Source organism: Sus scrofa, chromosome 13 (assembly GCF_054392235.1).
Source record: "Sus scrofa isolate SSC_HxYL_T2T_F1_AM1 chromosome 13, Sscrofa_HxYL_maternal_Yorkshire_Landrace_v2.0, whole genome shotgun sequence".
NCBI lineage: Eukaryota > Metazoa > Chordata > Mammalia > Artiodactyla > Suidae > Sus > Sus scrofa.
The window spans coordinates 207,458,514-207,472,095 of NC_139395.1; the positions used below are offsets into that span (position 1 = coordinate 207,458,514).

At 39.5% G+C, this 13,582-nt stretch overlaps 1 long non-coding RNA gene across 6 annotated transcripts in view; it reads right to left on the reverse strand.

The window, feature by feature from the left end:
- The window catches only part of LOC106505844 (uncharacterized), a 458,785-nt gene that overhangs the window by 302,696 nt on the left and 142,507 nt on the right, over nt 1-13,582 (reverse strand). For 3 of the 6 annotated variants that reach the window (XR_014825113.1, XR_014825114.1, XR_014825115.1), the window contains 3 exons: nt 8,258-8,371; nt 6,552-6,621; nt 2,381-2,534 (listed from right to left, as the gene is read on the reverse strand). This is a non-coding gene — a long non-coding RNA (uncharacterized LOC106505844). Of the gene's footprint in view, nt 1-2,380; nt 2,535-6,551; nt 6,622-8,257; nt 8,372-13,582 lie in introns of those variants that run through there. The other 3 variants (XR_014825111.1, XR_014825116.1, XR_014825112.1) reach the window with 1 other exon arrangement.

Genomic DNA, 13,582 nt, shown 5'->3' on the forward strand with positions numbered 1-13,582 from the left:
ATTTCAAGATTCTTTAAAACAACTGATTATTCAAACAATTTTGACTGTATTCTTAATAACCGAAAAAGAACTGAGGTTGCTAATATTTGTCTTTGGAGAATCTGACATGGAAACACAAAAACATCCTCTTCTAGGGATATTGTCTTCCTATAAGGAGTGAGTGTGATAAGTAAATAGATTTAAGAAGGACTTTGCAGATCAAACTACTGCTTTATATTGTGTTGAACTGAGACTTGAAATGTAAAGATTCAGCAGAGGAAATAGTTAAGAATCCTCCCTCTACTTAACCATTAAAAGAAGCAAAGGACAGATCATCCCACCAATTTAGAAAAGATTTGCCCAGGCTGGAACAAAAATTTAAAAGGCAGTAAAAAAGCAGAGCAGCTTCTTCTTAGGAATGAGAGCTCTCTTGCTACATTGAAACTTTCTTTAACCATTCATCTAACAGTAAGGCATATTCAGGAGAGATTATATTTCCTAGTACTTATCCAATCAATTGAACAGTGCTATGTAGAAAAGAGACTGAAAGCTCAATCCATTTCAGAGATTTTTATATTATGAAAATAAATAGGGGAAACTAGTTTTATGCAGGAATTTAAGGGTTTTAATTTTTTTTTTTCTTCAAACTAAGAGAAGTGATGAGGTGTGAAGGCCAAACAACAGAACTTGGAGTCATAAAAATCCATCTCCACTGTTGTTCTATCATGTAGCTGTAAAGATTCAACCTCCTTACCCGTAAAAGAAGACCATCATAATTTCTCTGCAGGTTTATTATTTGAAGTAAAGCTAATATCTGGAAAATGCCTCTGAGTAGGTCCTAAATAAATCGATGCTATTATTTTACATAGTTTTTAAATTGTGACTTTACCCTGTGCAAGTTGAATCTCATTGCCATGAACTCATGGAATATGTAAAAATGTGTTCTTTTGTTGAATTTTTATTCTAATGAAATGCTTTGCTAGAAATTCTATAATCTGCCTTCAGTTTTCTAGGTCAAAATGAAATGAAAAGCCATAATTTCTATTTCTCTGATGAGGGAATTCAAAAATGGAAAAAAAAAAAAAAAAACAAAACATTCTAGACCAAAACAGGGGGCAGGGGGATAAAGAACAAATATTGCAACAGATAGTTATTCTCTCAAAGATGTGTTGCACACACATTTTACTGTTGAGGTCCAAAATCTTTCTATTTTAACTTGCTTTTCTAGGAGGACAGTTAGTGTTGTGTTAAATAAAGAGGAATAAAATGTGTTTAAAACTTAGTCTGGAGGCAACAACAGAATGGTCAAGAGAATAGCTTCTGAAGTCAGACTTCCCAGTACCATGTTGTCTGGCTGTGTGGCCAGTGTGAGCCCAGCTTTTCATCCATGAAATGAGGATAATAATTGTCTCTACCTCACAGAGTTGTTGGCAGAGTTAAATGAATTAATGCATGGAAAGAACCCGGGATGGCAGTTGGCATGTACTAATATTTATTATTAGATGTCATATTATTGCTGATGAAATAAAAAACAAAAATGCAAAAGCTCCTACTCTATCTGGAAAGTACATAGAGGCCCTCAGGGAGAAAATTCACAATCAAAACCAATCCTGAGAGTGTTATAAGCCAATTTCTTCCTTCTCTAACATTTTCACATAGGTTAAGTCAGAAAACAAACACTTCAGATAGCCTCAAATAAGTCTCCAAAAGGCATCTAGAAATCAGAGCACAGTGTATGAAAAGGAATTTGAACCCTATTTTTTTTCCCAGTTTAATATTTGCCTTGTTTGCCTTGTTCAGTTAATGGCTGTATTTGTCAGTTTTTGGTGCAATAATGCTGTGTAAGAGACAATCCCCAGGTCTCATTGACTTATAACAACTAAAAGTTATTTTTCACACATGAAGCAGGTGCATTGACTATGTTCCAGGTTGTGCATCTGGTCTCCTCTTTCTGGGATGTACAACATCCTTCACTGACTGGTGCACCTATAATTACCTGGGATAACTTCTCAGGCAGCGGGAATGAGATAAAGTCTAACAATAAAAGCAAAGGTAAAATCGCACTTCAACAGGAAGTCTGTCATAGCTTCTCACATCCTACTGGCCAAGATCAATATTATAACTACATCCAACAACTTTGGAACAAGGAATTAATCATCTTTTGTGCAGAGGATGTGGTGTTTGCTGAACAATTATGAAATGTATCACACTTGCCAAACTGTGCCATCAAGTTCAAGACCCAGGAGGACCGCTTCAAATAACCTGATTCTGATGACATGAGTCTCAAAATCAAAGTGCATCAAAATCACTGAGGAACTTGTTAAAAATACAAATGACATGGCTCTCCCACAGTGATTTAACAAATTCAAAAACAGAACTTAGGATCTGAACTGTTACCAACCTCGTCAGCAATCATACCATACACCAAACTTTGAGAATTGCTAGAAAGCTGTGCCTGGAGATCAGAGCAGGTCACAATAGGGAGCAATGGCCTCCCTCTTATTTCTTGCAGCCCCCGTGGAGAAGGGAGGATAACACAATAACAACATCCCTGCCTGCAGAAAAAAAAATGACTGAGTCGTGGTCACTGATGGACTTAATTGTTGACTCCCCATTCTTCTCCTCTCCATGTTTCCCCACTCCCACCTCTTGACGTGGCAGCTCCTCCTGCTAAATTTCCGCACCTTGTTGATGTAGGACTTAGTCATGTGATCCACTTGGGACAGTGGTGTGTAGGTAACAGAGTGTCAGTTCCAAGTTTGAGTTATGTTCCTGTTTTCCCACCTGAATTCCACCCTGAGAAGAGCATCCGCCAGTAGCTGCTACCTCTCCAGACTGGGCCTCAGAAATAACACTCATTGACAGACTAAGCCCAAGGCAGAACCCAAGCCCAGTCAGGTTAAACCCAATGTGAATCAGAGCCTCCTAGCCAAGACCAGCCAGATCAACCAACCTCCATTTGAAAATCACATGTGTGCCACAAAAATGATGGCTGTTTTGAGCCAATGCCTATTGGGGTGGATTGTTACTCAGCAAAAGGTTATATCATACAGGGTTTAAGAGTAACTTTAGAGACCTCTTCTCTCTTCCCAATTCCAATGTCATTTGAGGAATATTAGTGGGAACTCATGCTCTCCGTATTGAAATGAAGCGTAGACTGTAAGCAAAATACCTTTTCTCAGAAACATTAAGAATATATAGAACTAGGAAACACTGTCACCTAAATTCATGCTATGTCATTTATTTGAATATACATGAAGGAGAAAGCACATGAATATAGAAGAGTGAAATAAGAAAAAAATAAATAAAAATAAAAGGAATATTTAGGTCATACAGCATCACCACTTTTTTTTTTTTTTTTCAAAATAGAAACAGATTGTTGTACAGAATCCAGCAATTCTGGTGGAAATACTCTGCAATGGAAGCATGTTTTCCATTAACTTAAATACTGTGTTAACCTCAATCAAAAATACACTTTCTTAAACTGAATACAGAATTTATAGTCTTGAGAAACAGTGCCTGCCATCTAAATGTGCAAAAAGTCTGAGGCCAACAACTCTGTCCCACGTGGTTTTTAAAAATTATTTTGTTAAAATGAAATAAAAACCTAGAGCAACATTTATTCCCCCACCCAACCAAGCATTCTAGCCATGTGGGACACCTTTTAAAACTTCCAAGTATTTTCCTTTCTTGCTGCTGTCTACTATCTTCATGCCATAAGAATACGATTTCTCCCTAATCAATAAAACTACTCATGAAAAATTCCTCAAATACAGACCACCTCTACCACGCCAAGATTCATGGAAAATGATATTTTATATGGCAGTACTCTTTCTACCCAACTAGTGGGCCCAAGAAGTTTGATAAAAGATCTGTCTTGTTAGAAAGTGAATTAAGAAGTTCCCTTTGTGTCTCAACAGGTTAAGAATCCAACTAGTATCCATGAGGATATGGGTTCAATCCCCGGCCTCCGTCAGTGGGTTAAGGATCCAGCATTGCTGTGAGCTGTGGCATAGGTCACAGATGCAGCTCAGATTCAGCACTGCCATGGCTGTGGCATAGGCCTCAGCTGCAACTCCGATTCGACCCCTAGCCTGGGAACTTCCAGATGTCACAGATGCAGCCTGAAAAAGAAAAAAAAGCAGTAAATTAACTGGTTGTGATTTGCATCTGAGCTTCTCTCTGAACTTTGGGGACTTGTGGGGGCACCTCACTGTGGAGGAGGGGGAAGCATCACATGGACAAAGGTGGAACCTTTGTGAAGAGACTCAGACCTCAGAGACTACCGCCTGCCTGGGTCTTAGACATGATCATATATTTCTCCTGTGCTTCACCTTTGCCCTTTGAGGGGGCCAACCAAATGTGGGAACAATTAGTCACATCTTGGAAGGAAATGAGAACATGCAGTGGTGAAAGGGCAAGAGAGGGCTAGAGGGAGGAAGAGTAAAGGTCCAAGTAGGTCCGACCTGAGAATTCCAGCCAAAAACTGAGCCCTAATTAGGAGTGGAAGGTGCTAGGTGAATTGTAGCACCCTTCCTCGCTTTGCAGGCTTCCTTGTTTTGCAGAACACTCTTTCTGGCTACTGGAAAAGGAAGAGCCCCCTGCAGATGCCCATCCCTAGAAGTAAACGAAGACTAACTCTGTCTTCAGTCTATATGAAATCCACAATTTATGGGATTAGATGAAATTATTTCCCAGCCTGGAAGGCTCTGATGATAAATGCCATCTAGATGACCAGCAGTGGGGGTGGAAGGTAAATTACCCACTGTTTACAATGTCCTTAGAAGACTCAGAATCCTTAATGCTATTTCCCAAAAGGCGACGTTTTTTTGGTACAGCCATGCCAAGGATATTGTCATTTCATAAATCTCATTTATGCCCTTAGTCACTAGGACACTCAACTTCTTTAATTACATGTGATGGTTGCTTCCACCATCATAAACATAATCCTCTGAATCATTTTCACTCTCTAAAAATATTGCTTTTAATGTCACACATAAATCCTGCCTCAATACTCTAAGGCAGAGTATTTGCGAAATCTCTAAGCCAAGAGAGGGCCTTTTCTATCATTTCATTGGAAAGCAGAAAATTGCTCAAGTCTGTGACATTCATTCTACAGTGGGCCATAATAATAATAATGCTGGGTCCATCGATCATACAAGCAGTAATATCCATTTTTCACGGTGTAATTTTTTTTCAAATAGCAGAGCACAAACTTGAGAGAGTAGTCTTCCTCTTGCAAAGTAAACACTTAAGATAGAAGCAGAAGCTCAAACTATTACCGTTCTGATTACTATTACATTTGAAACATTTCTCTAGTCCTCTTTCCCTCTTGAAAACAAAATTTAGGTCATTTGGAACTTCCTTTTATTAAGTCGATCCTCCATGAAGTCTCTTCCTCTGGCTGCCTCCCATCTTCTGCCTCACATTAACAAGCACCCCATGTACCAATCTATAGGAGATGCTATAAATTGCTGAGACACTAAATTTGCACTAGAAATTTAAGCATATAGAGAAAACAGCATTTGTCATAACATTTTCCAAGGGGGAGGATTGCATGTATTTAGACGAATTTTAAGTCATTGGCCAAGAAGACTCTAGGTGCATTCCCATTAGACCTAGGTACCTGTTCAAAAGCCCCCAAGAGTTGTTATTTGGGAGCTGAATCCCCCTAACAAACAAGTTTGGGACCAGAGATGAATCTCCCTAACAATGGAGAAGAGAGGGGTCTCTGGGCGCAAGGCAGCCTTCCCCTTCTATCATTCCCCAAACAGCAGTCAGCCCCTCCTCTGAAATAAATATGGGGCAAATATTTAAAGACCAGTGGTGTTGAGTTATGCCACATTGGCAGGTTGCCCAGGGCCCCGTACAGTTCAAGGCACCCGGGTGCCGTTTTGTTTTTTGGTTTTCGGTTTTTTTCTCTCCTTGGCTCTCTCTTTCCATTTCTCCCTGTTTGTTTTATGAAAGAAATTAAAACCCAAAGCTTCCCTCACAGATGTGTGCTAAGTCTCAGCTGTTCCCTTAATCTTACACTTCCTGATTCAAATAAGCAAACAAGGCTAATTCCTTCGTAAGGAGTCGACCCTGGCTTTCTTATGCCTCCTTCCACACAATAAAGGCAAAGAGTTAGGAGGAGGTGAAGGGGGAGATGGAGGGGGAGGGGATGAGGGGGAGGGGGGAGGGGGGAAGAAGCAGGGGTGAAGGGGGAGAAGACGGTGAGGATAAAAGAAAAGAAGAAAAAGTAAAGATCATCCGGGTGTTTCACCAACCATTTACGTCAGATCCTTCGTTAGTTACCGTTTTCTCCACGCAGACATTTGTCTGGCACTATTTCTCTTGTGTTGTTGTAAGAAGATTTACTTCTACATCCTCACCCCAAAATGCATTCAAGACACATTGGTATCCTTAGCACCAGTCCTAACTCAAAGACTTAGCTTAAAGACAAACCAGTCATATCACTTTAAAAAAAAAAAAAAAACTGGATAAGAGGGAAAAAAGTGAAAATGCTAACGTGTCTCTGGCATGATAATTGCTAATGTCTTTCAAGACTTGAACACATTCATTAGACTTACCACTCAGATAACTTGAATGAGTGCTCTGGTCAGCAGCCTCGGCTTTGTAGGATTCACAGGAGCCTAACTCCTTCAAGAAGGAAAAAAAAAAAAATGATTCTTTGAGTTGGACTGGCCCCTCTGAAAAAGAATGGATATGTGTACATGTATAACTGAATCACTTTGTCATAGAGCAGAAATTATCAAAATATTGTAAATCAGCTATACTTTGATAAAACTTTTTTTAAAAAATTTAAGGAGTTCCTGTTGTGGCTCTGTGGGTTAAGAACCTGACATAGTGTCCATGAGAATTCAGGTTCCATACCTGGCCTCACTCAGTGGGTTAAGGATATGGTGTTGCTGTGAGCTGTGGCATAGCTTGCAGATGCGGCTCAGATCTGGTGTTGCTGTGGTTGTGGTGCAGGCTGGCAGCTGTAGCTCCAATTCAACCCCTAGCCTAGGAAATTCTATGTGCTGCAGGTGTGGCCCTTAAAAAAAAAAAAAAAAAAGTACCAAAGATGTTAAGATGTCTTTTTTTTTTTTTAAGCACATGACATATGAAAGTTCCCAGGCTAGGGGTTGACTTGGAGCTGCAGCTGAGGCCTATGCCATAGCCACAGAAACACCAGATCTGGATCAGAGCTGCATCTGTAGCAACTTAACCCACTGCATGAGGCAGGGATCAAACCCAAAACTTCATGGATGCTATGTCGGGTTCTTAACGCACTTAGCCACCACAGGAACTCCCTATGTAACTCTTTAATTAATGAGGGAACCAGTAATATGTTAAAAAGCAAAGAATTCTCAAGTGATTAAAATCTGGTGATGAAAAGAACTAAAAAAAATCCAGGTGGATTAATAAGGAGCTAGACGGTAGAGGGAGTCAGTCTAACTCAGAGAATCACTTTTTAGATTCTTTTCCCATATAGGTTATCACAGAATGTGGGGTAGAATTCCTTATGCTTTACAGCAGGTCCCTGCTAACCATCCATTGCATATACAATAGTAGCACCTGAGAATTCTTTACTAGACCCAGTAACTTGGAATGATTCACTAACAACGTAGGGCCCTAGGAGCTTGGCTGCATGGATAAACTAGAGGAAGCTCACACTCCGTGTGTGATTTTATTCCATTTACTAAGTGCTTCGAAACAACTGGCTGTTTCTCTATGTCTAGCACAAGTAAGAAGATAGAGCAGGTGGTTATTCCAGTTTTATAGACAAGATTCACAGATGTTAAACAGTAGTTTTACTGCCATAAACAATATAGTTTTTTTAAATTTGATGTTCCAGATGGAAAACTGACAGGTCCCAAATTGGCAGATGCACAAATTATGTCAGGCAGACCACAGTCTGATTCATCCCATCCCAGTGTCCATCTTTTGGAAAACCCATGATTTATTTAACTATTTTTAAGTGTCTTGAATACCCAAAGTGACTGCCAAAAAGATTGTCAGTGGTGGGGGTAGGTCATCTATCATTGACAATGGACAGAGGGCAGGTTGAACACAAATACTACACGATTGAAACAGACATGACACAATTCAGCTATGCTCTGGACATGACGTTAAGACTATTAGGATTGATGATGCCTTTTAAAGGAAGTAGATATAATTTTCTCCTCCCATCTTGAGATCAATTCAAGGTTTATTCATGGCTTTCTTTACACTTGATAGTGTGGATTTTCAGGCACAGATAATCTAGCTGGGAGCTGGGAAAGGCACAAACCTTGGATGTAAGTCCATCTCTGGGGACCAAGAGCAGGAAAGTTGAAAACTCATCTTAGTCCCTGTGGTGTTGGAGCACATCTTTTTAATTGGAGCCAAAGGGAGTTTTGCTCACCTGCAGAGAGGAGAATAAAAATAATCCAGAAGGTTACATCTCTGTTAGCAATTCCTTGCAGGGCCTGGAGCCGCTGCAGGAAGTTTCTCATTTGTGAGTCTAAGGTGCTTTATCCTCCAAAACCAGCTCCTCCTGCAGGACCAGCTGGGCAGTACACTGCCTCCTGGAACTTATCCCAATGCAAAATGAAATGCTGTGAAGTACATCCCCTGATGTGCTTAACCTCAGTTGCAGTGCGTGTGATTGCAGAGTCAGGGCCAAAGCTGCAGCCACAGATAAAGGAGAAGAGTCAAGGAGGTAGCATCTGAAACAAAATGATCCAATGCATTCATTTTCTAGGATGGCCACAACAAAGTACCACAGACTGTGTGACTTAAACATTAGAAATGCACTGTCTCATATTTAGGTCTTTCAGTCATTTTGAGTTTATTTTTGTGCATGGTGTGAGGGTATGTTCTAGTTTCATTAATTTGCATGTAGCTGCCCAGGTTTCCCAGCAATGATTGTTGAATAGACTTTTTCCCATTTCATGTTCTTGCCTCCTTTGTCAAAGATTAATTGACCATAGGTGTCTAGGTTTATTTCTGAGTTCTCTATTCTGTTCCATTTGTTTGTATGTCTGTTTTGGTATCAGTACCACACTGTCTTGATGACTGTGGCTTTGTAATATTGCTTGAGGTCTGGGAGAATTATGCCTCCTGCATGGTAATAATGCCATTTGCGGCAACATGGAAGGAACCAGAGACTCTCACACGGAGTGAAGTAAGTCAGAAAAAGAAAGACATATGCCATATGATATTACAAATGAAACTTTCCACAGAAAAGAAAATCATGGACTTGGAGAATAGGCTTGTGGTTGCCTGGAGGGGAGGGAGAGGAAGTGGAGTGGATGGGGAGCTTGGGGTTAGTTGCCTTTGGAATGGATTAGCAATGAGATCCTGCTGTGTAGCACTGAGAACTATGTCTAGTTACTTATGACGGAGCATGACAATGGGAGAAAAAAGAATGAACACATGTATGTGTAACTGGGTCACCATGCTGTACAGTAGGAAAAAAAATTGTGTTGGGGAGATAACAATAAAAAAAGAAAAAGAAAATTACTGTCTTGGGAGTTCCTATGGTGTTGGAACATGTGTTTTTAACTTGGAGCCAAAGGTAGCTTTCCTCACCTACAGAAAGGAGAAAAAAATAATACAGAATGTTACATTTCTGTTAAAAATGTACTATCTCGGGACTTCCCGTCGTGGAGCAGCAGAAACAAATTCTACTAGTATCCACGAGGATGTGGGATCAATCCCTGGCCTTACTCAGTAGGTCAGGGATCCGGCATTGCTGTGAGCTGTGGTGTAGGTCGCAGACGTGGCTCGGATCCCACATTGGAAGGAAGGAAGGAAAGTACTGTCTGACAGTTCTGGAGGCTGAAAGTCCAAGATCAGTGTGTCCTAAGGGTCGGTTTCTTCTGAGACCTCTCTCCTTGGCTCATTGATGACTGTCTTCTCCCTGTGTCTTCCCTCTGTAATTGTCTGTGTCCTCATCTCCTCTTCTTGTAAGAACATCGTTCATGTTGGATTAGTGCCCACATCCAGACCTCATTTTAATTCAATTACCTCTTTAAAGACCTTATCTCCTAAACATTCACATTCTGAGGTACTAAGGGTTATGACACTAACATATGAATTTTGCCAGAATACAATTCAGCCCACAATACCTGGAAGCTCCAGTTGACCAATAATTCACCTGAGCTCTAAGTCCCTGGGTCAACTTCCCTCCTCAACCTAACGACCAAGTACCCGTGGATCTGGGTCAGTTCTACAAGTAAGGGTGCTGGGGGCCTGACTGGTCATGATCCTTTGTGTTCCAAAAACAATAGTACCAGCAAGGGAAAGAAGTTGAAGGACAACAAAATCGGTCATTCTCCAGAAAGTCACAAAGAGCCAGAGCAGTAACTCCCAATTTTTGTAACTTAAGCAAAAGGCTATGGTAAAGGGAAGAGGGAAATACACACACACACACACACACACACACACACACACATACACTAAAGGAGCAGAAGATGTAAGAATCTACTGACTCTCAAATTTAGATATTGTCTGCAATTGCGATCTTACCTAATCCAGTTTGGTCCTGCACTCTTATTAGAGTCTTGGCCACTAAAGAAGGTTGAGCCAGCAAGCGTTTGCTACTCTCCAGGCCTGGCTATGAGATTTTAATGAAAACAAATCTCAGTCCATATTCCTTCACACAAACAGACATTTATTAGTGAATACTTATCAATAAGAAAGCATAAAAGGGTTTATACAACTTGTTTAACACATGGAATAAAGCCCTTTTAGTGGTCATACCATGAAACGCTCACTAGAAGCAGACTCAGCAAGATTTTGGAGGCAGGATTCTATGCCTTGAAGGCACCATGCAGCCAGAAGTCCTCCTAAACCAACATTTGGACTGAGAACTAATTAGGGAATCAGAAAATGACAGTCATCCCCAAAAGACTCATGCAGACCTCCAAGGAGACTTACAGTTTGTTCAAAAGAGTGGAAGCCAATCCATATGTTCAAAATATGTTTAATTTCATCTGTGAGATCTAAAGCCTATTTTTACATCCATCATGCTAACGAACAAATGCAAGATTCAGCAGTGGAAACCCAAATTTAGAATCAATGTGCTAACTCACAAAGTATCTGTGGTTAATGAAAAGAATATAGGACAAAAAGGCATGTAGAAGCTGCTTCTGGAGTGGGTCCACTCTCACATAAGGCCACAAGCCACCATGGATACACTGCCAGCAGTCTATTCGACCACCACAAAAGGTAAGGATAATGAACAGGCACATACCAAATGTGGATTATAAACTGCAGAGATTGTAACACCTATGGACACAAAATCAGGCCATAGCAATAGAGGAGGCACTGCACCAGGGGTAGGCTCTCTGGGTCTGATTTCAAGGCTGCCACATTAGACACACAATCTCTTTAGCTTCACTTTCCTCATGCAGAAAATAAAGAGATTGGGAGTTACTTGGTGGAGCAGAAAGTTATGGATCCAGCATTGTCACTGCTACCGCTCAGCTGGCTGCTGTGGCACAGGGTCAGTCTCTGGCCTGGGAACTTTGGCATGCCATGGGCATAGTCAAAAGAAAGAAAGGACTGATGGATCAAATTTCTCAGATTGATTCTATAGGACCATAGGGTTTTATGGAAGAGCTCCAGGAATTCTACAAACTTGTGTTCACATTTTTATGTGTTTAACTCTATGTAATATTTTTTAAGAAAGAAAGAAAATGCTGTGTGCACACAAACATGGGCACATCCACAAAATTGAACAGAGTAGAAACTAGTGCTACCGAACAACTTGCTTTTTTCAGATCTTAGAATAAAGTTTCTCTAGCCATATCTTTAAATGATATATAGATATATTGTAAATGTGATTGAGGAGAAAAGTTGTAGCTCAACATTTTTTTTAATTTAGACCTATGCATGTTAACTCATGTAAAAGGACGTGAGAAATACCACGGATGAAGGACACAGGGTATGCACTCAGCTAGATGCCAGGAAAGGCTCAAGGATGGAGGTTCTCACCACAACATAAAGAAAAAGTAAATGCCTAACTCTTTGGCACTTAGCATAAGTTCTCATTCAAGTTTGACTTTTTATTTTAATGATAGAGTTATTAAAAGTATTGGGGGGGGGGTTAGTGAACTTTTTCTCTTCCCCAGATAAGAAAAATAAATTCCTTTACAGCCAAAAATGAATATGTTACTAGGTAAAAATTAAATTTCAAAGAAAAGTGAGTATTGGCTACGATGAATGGATGAAGCTCAAGTTAAACTGTCCACATGTTTAACTAGCAACCCTTGATTCTTCAACTAGGCTGGGTTTCAATCACAGCAATATGTCCAAGGAAACCAGCATCTCTCAAACCACACAATACAACTTAAAGACAATAAGGCCTTTGGTGGGTTTTACACAGTAAAATTTTGCAAAATAAATTTGACTCCTAGCATGCTCCAGTGAAAATCTGAAACAAAATACATTAGACATACAACATAGAGTCAGATTTTTCAACTGTAATTGAATACAGTCAGGGAAATATATGCAAACAGTATTCAAATCTAACAATAAAAGTGCATTAACACACATATTCATATACTGCTCTATTGCAAGTCGGGGAGAAACTATTAGGAAAAGCTTATTATATCCTGGACTCCTGACATCATCCACAGTAGGTCAACTAGAATAGTGAACAGTAATGACGGGGACTTTGGTTAATCGCTTCACTCCACCAGCTAGAATAGTGCCTGGCATATAGCAGGTGCCCAATGGATATTCACTGAATGGACAAATGAATAAGAAGGTTGATACAACTATACCTTTTATTATCAAAGCTCAGAGAAAAATCCGGATATGCACATTACACAAACTTGAAAAACTAATTCTAAGACTAAAATCTTTATTCTACAACTAAAGAATAGAGATTTTTGTGGCTGGCTCCATTTTGATTTTGTATGATATAATCATACAAAGGCATACAGTGAAAATATCTTACTAGCAAAGTACTGAACACACACACACATTAAGAAAATAAATATTTGCATGTATAGATCAGGGCTTTGCCAATTATGGCTCATGGTCAAATCCAGCTATGCCCATTAATTTTTATATCATCTATGTTCCTTTACACTATAAGGACAGGATAAAATATATGCAACAGAGGTGATATGGCCTACAAAACTGGAAGTATTTACTATCTGTCCTTTTTAAAGGAAGTTTGCCCACCCCAATATAGATCAACTCTGATATGCCATCAATTAAGTTAGCAAAAAAAATGCAATGACAAATATACCAAAAGGTAATTTATAAAATGGCAGGAAAACCTGTTATCAGCTTTTATAAAAGCTCCTGCCAAGATGGATTCAAGCAGTCATATCCTATGTTTCCAGAACCCACTATAAAGAATGCACCGTTAAACCATGCTTAAGAACTCCAAGTTATAAGTTTTATTAAGGCATAATCTTTTATTGCAAATATTTTAGTGTTACCTACAGTAATAAAAGCAAATTCCAGAATTTAGTTTTAATACCTACATTTTTTACTATTCTCAGACAAGGTGAAAGTACAAATTATTTCAGATAAGAAAAAAAATATATTTTTTTGTTTTTTGGAAGTTTTTTTCCCTAAAGAAAGGTAAACGTCTTTGGTAAGCATCCTTCTA